The sequence below is a fragment of the Lactuca serriola genome, chromosome 4, assembly GCF_051521515.1.
Source record: "Lactuca serriola cultivar US96UC23 chromosome 4, Lser_US96UC23_V15, whole genome shotgun sequence".
Taxonomy (NCBI): domain Eukaryota; kingdom Viridiplantae; phylum Streptophyta; class Magnoliopsida; order Asterales; family Asteraceae; genus Lactuca; species Lactuca serriola.
In genome coordinates, this window is record NC_136411.1 from 367,891,218 (window position 1) to 367,906,751 (window position 15,534).

The window sequence follows — 15,534 nt, forward strand, 5'->3', positions numbered from 1 at the left end:
CGGAAATCCTCCGGCTGTAATTCCCACCAAACACTTAGTCAAATTCTGCTAACCAACCTTAGGGTAAAATGACCTTTTAACCCTAACCAAGCCAACAGTCAAAGTCAAAGTCAACTCCAATTGACCCGAGTCGCCGAGTTGGCTCGCCAACTCATCGAGTCCATATCCATTCGACTGTCCTTAATCCCATCTCTACTAGTCGAGTTAGGCATTGACTCGACGAGTTTTCCTTCTAAACTGATGTCCAAAAGTCCTTCATCCTACTCGCCGAGTTGTATGAACAACTCGTCGAGTTCATCTTCACCCGAAGAACACTCTACGCCTGAGACTCGCCGAGTTGTATGAACAACTCGCCGAGTCTGTTCTTGAGGCAAGAAAATTGCCCTGGACTCGCCGAGTCTGGGCATTGGCTCGCTGAGTCCCTCCATGGATGAGTTCATCTTCCAAATCACTCAGTCCACCCATGACTCACTACTACTCAGCATACACGAAAAGGGAGGAAAATCAGGGACTCGCGACTCAACTCGCCGAGTCGCATGCATGAAAAAACTATACACTCGATTCTGCTTGAATCCAGTGCATACCATTCATAGATATGGGTTCCTAGGGTTGATTTTACACTTAAAGTCTCCAACTTTACGTGCATGCATGCTCATTCAAGTGATTTAAGGACTTTAATAGGGTTGGGAGTGTAGATTTAGGTTTGCTCATGAAAATGGACCATAAAGGTTGTAGATCTGAGCCTCTAGAGCTCAGATGTGGTCAGATCTGAAGGCTAAACGAACCAAGGAGTCCTCTAAACCACAACCAAGCCAATAAATGGTTCCAAAAAGAGTCCTAAAGATGCTCTAATGGAGGTTCAACCATAGAAATAGAAGAAGAGGTCGAGTTTTACCTTACTAATCTCTGAAATGGGCTCACAACTTATGTTCCCCTCCTTTTCCTTGATCTTTCCTCCTTCTCTTCTTCAAAACTTCAAGTAACACACACCAACACTCAAATCACAAAGGGGAAGGTTAGGGTTTGGCTAAGGTTGCTCTGAGGGCGAAGGGGGCGAGCTTGGGGGCGCATACGGTGGTTTAAATAGGGTGCAAACCCTTGAAATTAGGGTTTCATCAGACAGCGGGGACTCACCGAGTCCAGAATATGGACTCGCCGAGTCGCCAACTTAAACGTGCTCAATATCCCGGCTCTACTCGGCAAGTCGGGCTTATAACTCGCCGAGTCCAAGGCTAAAAATGAAAAATACTTTGATAAATTTTACATACCAGGAACCAGGTGCTACACTTTCGTTGACTGAAAAAGGTTCGGGTTGTCACGAGAACTGCGGAGACCATGGAAGCAAGTTACGTTCGTCACTGTGCGATTTGTTAGCGGAAAGGGAGCCCACAGTAAGGACCACTGCCACCACCCACATCTTTTTCTTTTTTCTTTCTGTGCACTGACGTCGTGTGCATCGACGGGAACCAATGGTGGACATTGGTCGTTGTTTCTGGGCTTTGGTCGTGTTTAATTGTGTGTGTGTGTGTGTGGTTACTCGGCTGGGAATCAAGAGAACTGCCACCACCACCGTGAGGTGGTAGCTATCACCGCAATCTGCCACCATGTACTTGATGCTCAAAACCCATCAGTGGTATGAGAGCCTAGGTTGTTTGTTCGATGTATTTGATGCTTGTATAATCATTCTTGGCATGAAAATCGAATTTTTTGTCCTCTGCCTGACTGACTCGGCGAGTCAGTGGATGAACTCGGCAAGTCCAGTCCCTGACTTGGCAAGTCAAGGGTCAGATAGAGGAAATTTCAGGATTTTTACTGTTTTGGCTGTGGGATAATTACCATAAACGTTTTTTATTGATAAAATCCAATTTTTATTGATTTGGAGTGATTATCCTTGCCTAAATAGAAGATAATTGTCAATTAATTAGATAATCATTGCCTTATATGATAAATTTGATTTGTTTGAATTATTTTATTGGATTATCTTGCCATAAAATTGAATTAGGTGAAATTTAGATAATTACCAATTATTTGATTAATTAAATTATTTGTAATTTAATCTAGATAGTTTTGAAAAGTTTCAAATTTGCCCTCAAGTTCTGGAATTTAAAATTTTTGATTAAAAAGTTTAATTTTGAAATGTTTAAATTCTAAACCCTAAGGTTTTGAAAATTTTCAAAAACTTGCCCTCAAGTTTTGGAATTTAAAATTTTGATTTAAAAGTTTATTTTTGAAATATTAAAATTCTAAAACCCTAGTTTTTGAAAAGTTCAAATTACATCCTTATGGTTTTATTAAGTTAATTAAATGTATAATTAAAAGAGAGTTAATAAATCCATAATGATATGGTTTATATTTAATTAAATTAAAAGTATAATTTATTAAATTAGACCACCTAGTATTTTAAAAGTGTAAAATACACCCTTATACTATATATAAAATTAAAAGTCTAATATTACATATGTATAAGTAAATTTCAGTCTTACCGTTAGTAGGCCTCATTCACGAAGCTGGTCTATAAGGAGTGTTTAAGGAAGCGGCCTGTAAAATGACCTTTATTGGGTATCCACTCTTACCCACTGCACTCTTGACTAGTGGAGGGTCGTTCTCTGAACGGTTAGGATAGGACACAACCTTCCATTATAAGTATAATGAAATACGAAGTAACTAAACGCTTTTAGAAATTCCCAAATCTTAGTTACTCTAGGAAAAAGTGAATTTGATGCAATTCCATGAAATTACACTTTGTACCCTTGCTAAGATGTTAGTGGAGCGTGTGTGGTTAACCAACACACTAATTTGGCTATAAGAAAAGGTGGCAAAGGGTGAATCGATGTTTGTCATAGGTCAATGGAGCATTTGTGGTTAACTAGCATGTCGATTAGGTGACTGTAACATTGGGGGCACCATGTATATTGGCATGGTTATTCACACCCGGTTTGTGATCCTCGGCATCCCATTCACAAACTTGTGGGGCATATCGAGATTTAAACATCCCATTGAAAAGTTCAATGAATCTCAAAAGATCTAGGAGTTTTAATTCATTTAAAACTTAAACCTTAAATTTTCGTTTTTCATGGTGGAAATTGGTAAATCGTCATTTACCTACCTTCAAATGTTTTGCAAATTGGATTACGGCATCCCTCTTCCAATTTGTAGAATATTTTGTTGGTTCCTAGCCTTAATATCTCATTTGGGTGTTTTATTAAGGACTCAATCAACTAACTTGAATTTCTCCCGTTTTGTAAATGTCAAAGTCTAACAACTATGGTCTTCCTGAATCCATTGGAAAAAGTTTTCCACTTGAAGATGATGTTCCATGATTGGATCATGGAAATGAGAATCGTGTTTCACTGCCTTCACCTCCTCCAATAGTTCTCCCTGACCCACAAGTTCGAAGGCTTGAAAAGTTCAAGATCATTCAAGCCCTATTGACAAAAAGACATGAAGATGGGAAGTTTGTGTGCACACGTCTTAGAGATGAAGTCGCACATTGACAAGTTGAAAATGATGGGTGTTATTTTCCCAAGGAAGTTGGCTGTTGACTTGGTTCTTGAATCACTTCCCGAATCATATGGTGAGTTTGTTAGAGAGTACTATATGATGGATCACGACGTGACCCTCATTGAGTTGACTTATTTTCTTATTGTTGCTGAATCAACAATGATTTGGCGCACTGGTCTAGCAAATGTGTCTGGTAAGTCAACCTCCCATGCTTCTATGGACATTGATGGCAACAATGGAAGTCTAGAAAAGTTTTCTCTACACAAGAGAAAGGCTGAGTCTGAGATTGTCCCGTGTACCATTCCATAAGAGTCCATATGTTTCTACTGCCAAGAGAAGGGGCATTGGTTACGAAGCTGTCACAATTATCTGAAGGATCACAAAGATGGGAGAGTCAAGATATATGACTCTGCTTCAGGTAAAATCCACTATCTAACTCTATTAAGTTCCTGTTTTGATTCTTAATACATGATGTGATGATATTGCATTTTGATGTTTTGTAGGATCGAAGAAAAGAGAGGAAGCTTAAGGAAAGTCTGAGCTGAGTCTGATCATGAAGAAATTGATTTCGATCGCATGATTTGAGGATTGGATTTTTGAGCTACTTAGAGTTATGATATATTGCTTAGGAATATGAAATAGCATAGTTTTCATTTAACTTTTCGTTGTAAGGACAAGTTTTCCGCACCTTTTTATAAATAAAATAAATTTTGAGTTTTGTCTTTTTTATATATCCTTGCAAAGTTATTTTTGAAAAATGATGTTTTTGTAAGCAATATTAACTGGATGTGATTCTTAGTTATGTCATTGTTATAATTTTTCTAAGTAAGGAAAGATTCCCATCGCCCAAGTATCAATTGGACAGAAGCTTGGAATCATATGATTTGAATCATGTGATGTATGGAAATCTTGGTACTTGGGAAATTAAGACTAATTCCTTGATCACACAAGTATGTGAGTCAAGAGAAGGACTAAAGGAATAGAACACAATGTTGTGCACTGGTCAACTCCATCATAAATAACAATAAAAGCTATTCGTCATGTTTTACTAAAGGTTTAGTGAATATGGTTATGCTTATAAGATTAAGTGTAATTCTGAAACATTGGAAAAGTTTCAATGTTTGGCAGAACGAATAAGAAGAATCAATAAGGCAGAAAGATAAAAGTTTCTCCAATCTGAAAAAGATGGAAGATTACTTTAGTATCATGTTTTATGATCATCTCATTGATTATGAAACCATATCACAATTAATCCTCTAAGTAAATCTTAGTGCACTAGTATGGCTAAGAAGAGGAATCGAAAATTGTTGAAATGTTTAAAATTAATAAGTGAATCATACTTCGTTCCAAAATCAAGTCTTAGATTCATACTCCAAGATTGTGACTTGAGTGACACATCTTAAGAAGTTCTAACACACTCATCAAATGTGAAGCAAAAAATTGTTTTTCTTACTCTTACACGTTTGAAATTGGTAAATTGTGATGTCTTGGATAAGACAAAGACCAACTAATACCAATTATGTGTAGTGTTTGTCTTTATAAGAATACGCACTAACTCTTGAATGTTTGTTTGTCAAGAAATGTTTCTTGAAAAGATAATCTTATATGTCAAGAGGTCAGTGGGAGTCTGAATGATCTTGAAAAAGGTTCAAGAACTAATCAAGATTAGACCTATTAGACACTAGCACACGACTTCAGGTTTGTAACCTATCGTGTTGACAAAAATTTTATTTCTATGTCATTCCAGTAAAATTACTTTTGCATATAAGTTCTACGAGTTCTCAATTGACTGCATAAGGGCAAGCACCTTGTTCAATGAAAGTACATTGACTACTATAAGTGAGCTGCTAAATAACTTGGAAGTAATGGTAGGACCCTTGATGGCAAAAAATTAGGAATGAACAAGTTCAGTCCATATAAGTTTGGATTTGTCTTAAACCTTGTCTTACGATTATGGTTATGACAAATTCACATGGATACGACCACATACACCATAAAATCTAAGTGTCATAAGGTTTCTCTCCTTCATGAAAATGATTGTGAGGAAACACTTTCACTAGGAAGATTTTAAGGAGTTAGCTGTTGTGTAAATTGCATTCTCAAATTCGATTATGATTATGGCATCCCTCTTCATAGTTCGAATTGTGAGATTTGGCAATTAGTTTGAACATTTAAGAATTATTCCTATAAGTTCTCAAATGGTTTAAACACACATATGAGTTTTCTAAGGAAAGGTGTATGAGTTTGAAAAACTTAGATAAAGGCCTATCGAAGCATATTGTATTAGAAATATGAACTTTGGAAGTCAATAAGTATTGATTTCTAGATGTCCAACTGTTTTCTAAGTAAGTGTTAAAGCTAGTGGGAGCATAAATGTTATGCTGGTATGGATATAATTATCATGTTAGTAGGTGCATGATTATTGTTTTAAGTTATGCAAGTTAATTATAGAAAACAAAGTTTAAATTCGCAAAGTTGCAAAGGTTGAATAGTTGTTTTGCTATAATTAAGGAAGAGAATATTATGCTTCATTTCAAATCTAAAGGCTTAGATCGAGAAATTTTAAACGAGTTTAGTTAAAAGTATATATATATATATATATATATATATATATATATATATATATATATATATATAATTTATGTTGAAAAGATTCAACATAAGAGAATTATATATATATATATATATATATATATATATATATATATATATATATATATATATATGGAAATATTATAGCAAGATACATGTAAGGTATCATGTCTTTGTTATGAATCGTATCCAATACGCTTCGGGTATAGGATTGATTGCATATGCTATATTATTCGACCGTTCTAAAAATTTTGCAAATGCCTAGGGCATTAAGAGGGAAAAGGGACTAGAACCGGTTTGACTAGAACAATTGAACAATTGTCAACGACAATCGGTTTGACTAGAACAATTGAACAATTGTCAACGACAATCTAAGGTTCGCTAAGGATTGGTCGCTTATGAGTAGTTGGAAGTATAGTAATGAATGGACCATATCGACATTATTATGAATAGATAAGACTCTATTCACAATAATTTGTCATATGGAAAATATGGAAATGTTTCCATATTGGGAGTTGGACGTTAAGAATTTATGTCCAGATTAAAAACTTCTATGCAAGAAGGATGTATAAAGGAATGTACTTTGAATGTGAGACTTCATATCTATGGAATTTCCTTGTAGCAATCTCTAATAGAGTACTTTGTAATTTCATTGGCAAAGTCTTGGCGACTTTGGTGCTATAAGATTACATAAGGATCATTGCATAAAATGTTAGAATCTAACATATTCTAATAGTGACAAGAATCTTGTATTCTTATACTAATGATAAGGATTAGGAGTTTTGAAATCAGTATCATTGGAAATATGTTCAAATGATCTATTTCACAAATTATGGACCATAGGTAAACATAGTGTGCATGCTTAGAGCATGGGACAACTGTTGTTATAATTCAAGTAATAAGTTGATTATCCAAAACATTATACAATGAATAATGTGTAATCAATATGGTGACTAAATAAAAGGAGTTTTATTTATACTCAAAAGTTTGGGGCCATATTGGATTCGATTATTCTTGTGTTTCACTTTGCATGTTTTGACTTCCCGAATAATAAGATTATTCAAACCATCAACAGTCGCTCATGCTTTGGAAATAGGTATGAAAGAAGACTGTCATGAATTGGCTTGTAGATTGTCTAAAATGTATTAGACATAGCAAAGGTTTGCTGCAACATTAATGAGTGCTTATGAATATGATGTGAGCATTGGATTAAACCCATGCTCACTTGGATCGCTTCATGGATTTTATCATGAGTGATTGGTGAGACGATAAAATCTTATATATTCTTGAAACCGAGTTGTGTGAGTTGTATTCTGCAAGTCAGTTGCATATTGATAATATGTAAACGCACCAGTAACTTGGTGTTATAAAAATATTGTTTTGTGAGATTTGATGAGTAGGTACAACCGATCATTTGAGTCAAATTTTATCCGTTCCTTTTACCCAAAGTGGGATAAAAGTGATATATGTGGGCCCCTCGATGATTTGGTGATGACACCCTAAGTGCTTGGCCAAGCCGGGACTAAGTTGATGTGTTCAACTGTAGTCTGTTGTCAGTCGTCATAAAACGAAAATTGGGAAACAACACATGAACAGACAGAATGATTATAATCCATGTCTCAATTCATATGATATCTAGAATGGATGAATATATGATCCCTTATCGATAGGACACATTTATGATAAGATCAGAGTTCGACAGCGGCCTTTGAAAGCTACGATTGTTGATCAGGTTCCGAAGTCATACGTAATATAGTTATCAGACTTATCCAAGCGGGAGACTATTGGATTAGGTATCTAAGCTCATAACTATTTTGGTATGTACTTGACCTGATTGTGAGCATGGTCCTTTTGGGTTGCCTTCACCACAGCAACTGATAGGATGAATTAAGGAGAAAGAAGATTAATTATGATTTATTAATATATTATATGAATAATATATTAAAAGAGAAATCATATTTTTTAATTAATATTAATCAAGAATTAATTTTGTGGCTAAAAGAGATTAATTAAATAAAGGGGACTGATTATGTAATTATAAGATAGTTGCATAAATGGGCTAATGGACTCCATAGAAGTTGGAGTGGACGAAATCTATGGGGAAACCCATAAGAATTCGTCCAAGGACTCTAAGGAGGGAGTCCATGGGTTGCTTAGAGCCTAAGCTGTCAAATTAGGGTTTCCTTGTTTGATAACCCTAATAGTCTGCCTATATAAAGAATCCCTAAGCCCTAAAAACGTGTCCAACTCTTTGAGAGAAACCTAGAACGTTTTTGTGGCTCTTCCTCCTTTTTCTAAGTTCATCTTGTTGCATATGATGTTTGTGACTCCATTAGAGGTGCAACATTTGAGGCACTAAGCTTTCAAAGGTCAAGATCAAGAGGAATTGAGATTGTTCTCACTACGTAAGAATCAAGGTAACATCTAATCCCTTTTATCATAATAATATCGATTATTATATGCTAGATCTAGGGTTTATGAGCTTTGGATGATTATTGCATGTATATTAGACAAACTAGATCCAAAGCTTTAGGGTTTGCATGTACCCCATAGGATTGATGTAGTGCTCAAAACCCATCAACATATTCACATATGTATATGCATACATACATATAGATACACATACACATTCAATAACACATTAACATACACATTCACACACACACATACACACACACACATACACATATATATATATATATATATATATATATATATATATATATATAACATTGACTTACATGTACACATACAAACATATATACACATATACATTCATATACATATACATACAAATATTCACACACATACAAAAGGGGATAGGTTTAGATCGTTAATTTTTTTTTTCTAAAGGTTATAAACAAATATTAAAACTAGAAGATATATATAAGGGCATTATAGTCATTTTAATTTTTATATAGACTAAAATTGATAACAAATATCAAACCAAATTGACTGTTCGAGTGTTAAGAAGTTGATAGAAACTAAATACAAAATTTTGCCCAAAACGTAAGGACGATTTAAGTAATTTACCAAAAATAAATATAATAATAATAATATATTATTATTATGATTAAATATAATACTTTTATTAACATTAAACATAATAAATATAACAAGTTTATTAATATTAAACAATTTATTATCAAAAATAAATATTATGAATGATAATAACAAAAGTTCACTTTTTTTTATAAACGTTTGTCGGAAATTGGTAGTGACGATTTCATTAACCTGCTTCCTTTTTCCCAAAATATTTTCTAGGTTAAGAGGTATTTGAGATTGCTTTTATCTTAAAATGTCCTTTTTGTCTTATTGCTTTTAAAAAAAAAGTTTTTAAAATGTGTTTTGATAAATTTTAAGATAACAAAGGCCAAAAAGCCAAAAAGCCAAAAGTACGAAAGTCCCTTTGATACAATTCAAGCATCCTACTCCTCCCATATCTCACATTTTCGTTTTTTTGTGGTAAATCGATACATCCCAACTCTGACCATAACTCCGCCAACCTCATCTCCTCTTCCGCATTTGTGTCGTCACTCATCTGCATTCTCTTTGTTTCTAGTCTGCCATAGCTATCACTGATTGAACTCCGACCATAACTCACCGTCACTACTCCACTAAACTCTTCCTGATTTTAAACCCTTACCGGTCCACCTCGCTGGAAACCCTCACCAGTCAAGGGGAAAAAGGCATCACTATTCCCAGTCTCCCTCGGTGACTGTTTTTTCTTTTCGTTCAACCCTAGTATTGTTGAGAATTGATTTGATATATTTAAGTAAGTTTTTTTAGGTTTAATTCCATTTAGGTTTCATTTTGGGTTACGATTCATTTTGATTTAGGATTTGTTTTGATTTAGGGTTTATTTTGATTTTGGTTTCAGTTTGATAATTGAATATATAATTGAAGGGTTCATTTTGATTCACTATTTGCTAATGTAAACAGTTATATAGAAAAGTCAAACATCCAATTGCTTGATGATATAGAAAACTTATGCATCCAAATGCTTGATGATGAAAGTTGTAGTGCCATGAAAAGGATATGCTTGGAGTGGGCATAATAAGTTCATGAAAAAAGTCCTTATTGTTGTCTAAAAGCTAGTTGGAGAAGGAAGTATTATTAAGTCCTTCGCTCTATTTCTTTCATTTCATTATAATGCCAGTTACCGATGCAAGAATCAAGTAAAACACTATATACCTTTTCATTTACCTATACTAGTTACAAGTGTTTAACAAGAGATATAGTTGATGCTAGAAAAAATGCAAAATTGGTCCCTATGGTTATGAAAAAACTGTGGATAGAGTCCAAAACGTTTCCACCTTTCATGAAAGGTCTAAAATCAGGAATTTACCGTGGTTTTGGTCCCTATAAGAATTGAAAGGACAATTTTTCCCTTTCAATTCCTTTTTCCATTTTCTTATATTGATTAATTAAGTTTTATAATTCAAAAAAATAGGCCCACCTTACACCTATCATACATACTTATAAAGCTAACATTTTTTCTTAAATCTCATGCATTTCAATCCACCTTTTTTAACTTTCTCAAACCACATTCATTTGAAACCTCTTTTTTAACTAATGCAACTCAAAAGTTTTCTTAATTATGATTTAACACTCAAAAGTTTTATAACTTATATTATGTTTAATTAGCATTTAGTGAAAAGTTTACTATAAAAAGGCCAATCTTTTGTGTCTTTTGTGTTATATAAAATATTACATGTAAGAAGGATTTAAAGATATTGTGATTCAAAAGTTTTCATATAGTTGAAGCATTCACAATCCAAATATGATGATTTGAAGAAATGGGTTATGTCGCATCGATAGTAATTGTAATATGATTTTTTCTTTCAACCAAAACAAATGAAGCTTTTCTATTCTTTCTTTATATTCAGTTTCTCATTTAATCTTTATATGTGATTTGTGTGTATTACTCAATCTTGAATGTGACTCTCCAAACATCAATGTTTTGCTTCAAATATCTTTCTGATTCTTCTTTTTCAAGAAAAATATTTTGATTGCAGGTTAGTGAAGAATTGTCATTAAGTTTCTATGGTTGAATGGTGTTAAATGAAGATAGAAGATTCATAGAATGAATATAGGTTTTTTTGTTTGAGAAAAGTTGACAAATGTTAGTTTTTTTCTTTTGATTTAAATGTATGTTTATGTAACATCTTTATTTATATATTCAGCCACTCAATGTTCTTATTTATTTGATTGTAGTTTTTCTATTTTGATTATGTTTATTTTCTATTATTTTTTTGTTGGGTTATCCTACACAACATATTTAAAAGATAACATAATTTTGAACGTTTGATATGTAATTATAATAGACTTATCATGATATGTTCTTCATATAAAAGTAATTTATCCATATTACTACTACAACAATTACATATCACATTTACGAAAATATATATATATTATATGTGATTTGTTTAACATGTATATGCACCTATGTATGTTATAAATTTATAATTAAATATTTTTATGTCTAATAATTGAAGAGATTAAAATGATGCATCAAAACCAATTATTTAGACGAATAATAATAATAATAATAATAATAATAATAATAATAATAATAATAAATATACATTTCCAAGTACCACATTCATTTGAAACTCATACTAAAACTCAAGAGTTTTCTAATTTATGTATATTTATTAGTTATAACTCAAGAGTTTTTAACTTATGATTATTAATTAGTAATCACTAATAACTTTTTATTTTCCTTTCTTTTATAAGGTTGTAAAATTGTGCTCATTAAAAACATTAATGTATTTAAAGCGATTTGTGATTTAAATATGAAGAGTTAATATAAATGTTATAATAGATGTTTTAGTATTTTTATGTTATTAAAAGTTATAGTATTTATTTTTCATATTTTTTATTATTCGTTGTATATATATATATATATATATATATATATATATATATATATATATATCTTTTTTAATACAAATGTTATAATAGATGTTTTTCTATTTTTATGTTACTAAAAGTTGCAGTTCATATTTTTGTTCATACGTTTTGTTACCCGTTATATTATCATTCATTTGATATATAATTTACACAATTTTAAACGGTTTATAAAATTATCATATAAGTGTATATATCACAATGACTTAAAAGTTAAACTACAATGTTTAATAAAACTAATATGTTAACTATATGTTTGCTTTACTACTAACATTTTGTTTCAAAGTAGAAATATTAAATAATAATTTGGTAAAAGTTATTATTTTAACTATATAATTCTATTCTCGCGCAACGCGCGTGGATTCGCCTAGTTATACCATATATAACCTCTCCTTCTACTATAGACTCTCTCTCACCTCCTCCTTCTTCTAACCTACTTGTTGAGAAAATCTAAGAAATGCAAACACCCATGTTGGGTTTACTCTATGATCGAACAACAATAGGGATTCCAAGTTCGGATTTTAGAGCAAATGGATATGAAAGCAGGTCCGACAGAAACTCCCTCTTGCAAATTCTACTTTGACAGTCGGCCAGCCGCTAACCCACATGTGTACTTCATCGTTTTGATCTCAACTCCATATCTGCCGCCAGCTCTAGTTCACCCTTATCTCACCGAAAATTGATTTGCTAGTTTTATTTTGTACAATCCATATGTTCAATCTCAATTACCATCATCCTTTTGTTCCCTCTTAATTGGAGGGGAGGGTTTTGTTTCTGTTTTAGGTAATATCTGTCGGAGCTGTGGCAAATGAAAAGGGGTTTATGAAAGTTAAATAGATAGTGTCACCTCCTCAGTTGATGATTCATTCATGATAATATATGGAAAACTCGATTGCATTTGAGAGGAAATAGTTGATTATTGTGATAAAGTTAATCATAGATTTTAGGCATATCGGTTGTGCTCTGGTAATTAGATTTCGATGATTGATGGAATGATACTAGTTTTCGATTTGAAGGTCTCCAGTAGTATCGATGGAGATGCTCTTAGAAAGTTTCGATCTTGAAATATTTCGATGGTATTTGTTTTCCATGAAATACATCCATCGATGGGGGTAATGGTGGTTCAATTTAATTGATTATCGATGTAATATTGCTTTTACCAGTTAACAAAATCAAATAAGAATCGGGGATATTTCAAAACTTATGTCAACAACTGAGAAGAATTTTACTGAGTGGGGAGGAGCCATGGTTGAGGAATTTAGAGGTGATGTTTTGGTATGTGTTCGAGCTATAGTTGTGCGTGTGTGTCTTTTTTTTTGTTGAGTTATAGGTGTGTGTGCGAGTTTGTTTGACATAGGGGAAAGGAAAGAAGACGATAGATGGGAAGTGGGTTTTAAAGGTTTTCAGGTGAGTGTGTGTGTATGAGAGAGAGAGAGAGAGATAGATAGATACGGAGGGTACCATTGTGGTGGGTGGGTCGTTATTTAGTTTTTCTTTTATTTTTGAATTACCAAATTATAAAAATCAATATAAAAATACAAAAAAGAAAATAGAAGAGCAAAATTGTCATTTCAAGTTTACTAGGGACCAAAACCACAAAAAATACTTGATTTTGGACCTTTTATGCAAGTCGGAAACTTTTTGGACTTTATCCATAGTTTTTGCATAACCACATGGACAAATTTTGCAGTTTTATCTTGACACTATGAAAATGCCTCGACTTATGAGGATGCAAGTTGCAAGTCACCTTCTCATAATAAATTCATTAATGTTGATAACCATAGTACCTACAATTATAATAAATCACCTCTTGGAAACCATGATTTATTATATGCAACCAAACAGGCCCTTTGTATGATGTTTCCTGCTTATCATAATATATCATAATACACCCTCTGTATCACTGTATGTTGTTCTAAAACATGATTTAGTGTGTATATCAATATATGTTAAGTTGTCATGGCAAATAAGAAATGTCGATTAGCATTTTGCTATGTATATGATTCTAGTTTTTTTATATTTTTTTATTATTATTTTTTTTAATCTTATCTTCTTGGTGCCTATTCTTCTTGTTATCTTTTTGTTTGTCTACCAGATGCTCGATGAAATGTGAGAGTAACAAACTCTTAGAAACACAACAACATGCTCGACGCCTTTTCTTGGTGGTTTTTTTCTTCTTATCTTTTTGTTCTTCTACCACATGCTTGTATAATGATATTTCCTATATTTTAGAAACACCATGCTTTTGTAAAATGTAAGAAATAGCATTGTACTTTTAATTGAAAGTATTATCTTTTTGGTAAACTGCATGAAACAACATACTTTCTCTTTTCTACCAATATAGACAATGTGTTTTAATTGTTATGTTCCTATAATGGATTAAAAGTAACATACATTATATATATATATATATATATATATATATATATATATATATATATATATATATATATATATATTAATTACCAAAATCGGTTTGTGAGGAGTATCACTATTTATTTCAACTTCTATTTTTTATCCTGGATTATGCTTGGTGTCCTTTTCTATGACTATGATGTTGCTACCATTTATATTTCTTTTTTCTATTTCCTAATCCAAGTTTACTAAAACCAAATCATGTTATATATTGACAAGCATTCATTATTAAATGTAAAACAATAGTTTTCTAGAAATAGCCATTTAGGTTCTGGTCATAAAAGATTTTCATATTTATAATCTTTTCCCCTTAATTAATTTTTATTTAACAGTTTTCACCCCTCATAATTTTAAAGTTAAATTATTGATATTTTATACATTACGATTTAATCCCCTATTATATTTTAAAGTTACACTTTGACCCCTTACATATGTTTTTAATAATCTTTTTTTATCAATTTATTTATGATAGAATTTCAAGTCTTATTTTTGTCCGCCTCCTCCGTACATAATTATTTGTATCCAAGTTTTATTTTTATATTTTTAAGCTCCACTTTATATGGTTTAATTGTCTCTGTGGTATATATGGTGTCGATCTGCATTTTTGAACATACTGAGACTTCCGCAACATCACGCGGACGGTCAAACCCTAGTTGTTATTATTGTCTAAAAGTAAAATACGTTATTATTTTGGATTAAAAATAAAGTACATTTACTAATTACATATGTTTGTCATACCATTTCTCAGATGTGGTAGTTGAAGTTACAACTTCAAATGCATTGCAAGTAGAAATGCAACCAAGACAAACACAACTTGAAAAGCAATTGGCGGCTTTTATGTAAGAATTCATTAACCACCTGGTAATCCACCGGCCAATTGTTTCTTAGTTTTTATGTTTTAAACACTTAGCAATACTTTGCAATGTATTTGACACTTTGATTGTATACGATGTTATATTGTAATGCTTATCTTTGAAAAATGATGTTTTTTTGCAATGTGCTAAACAATTAGTAATTTATTTGTCATTTTGTAAGTTAATGTATTGAATTTTTACTTTATTTTGGCGGAATAAACTGAAAAATACTGTTAAAAAAAGAGCATTTTAACCG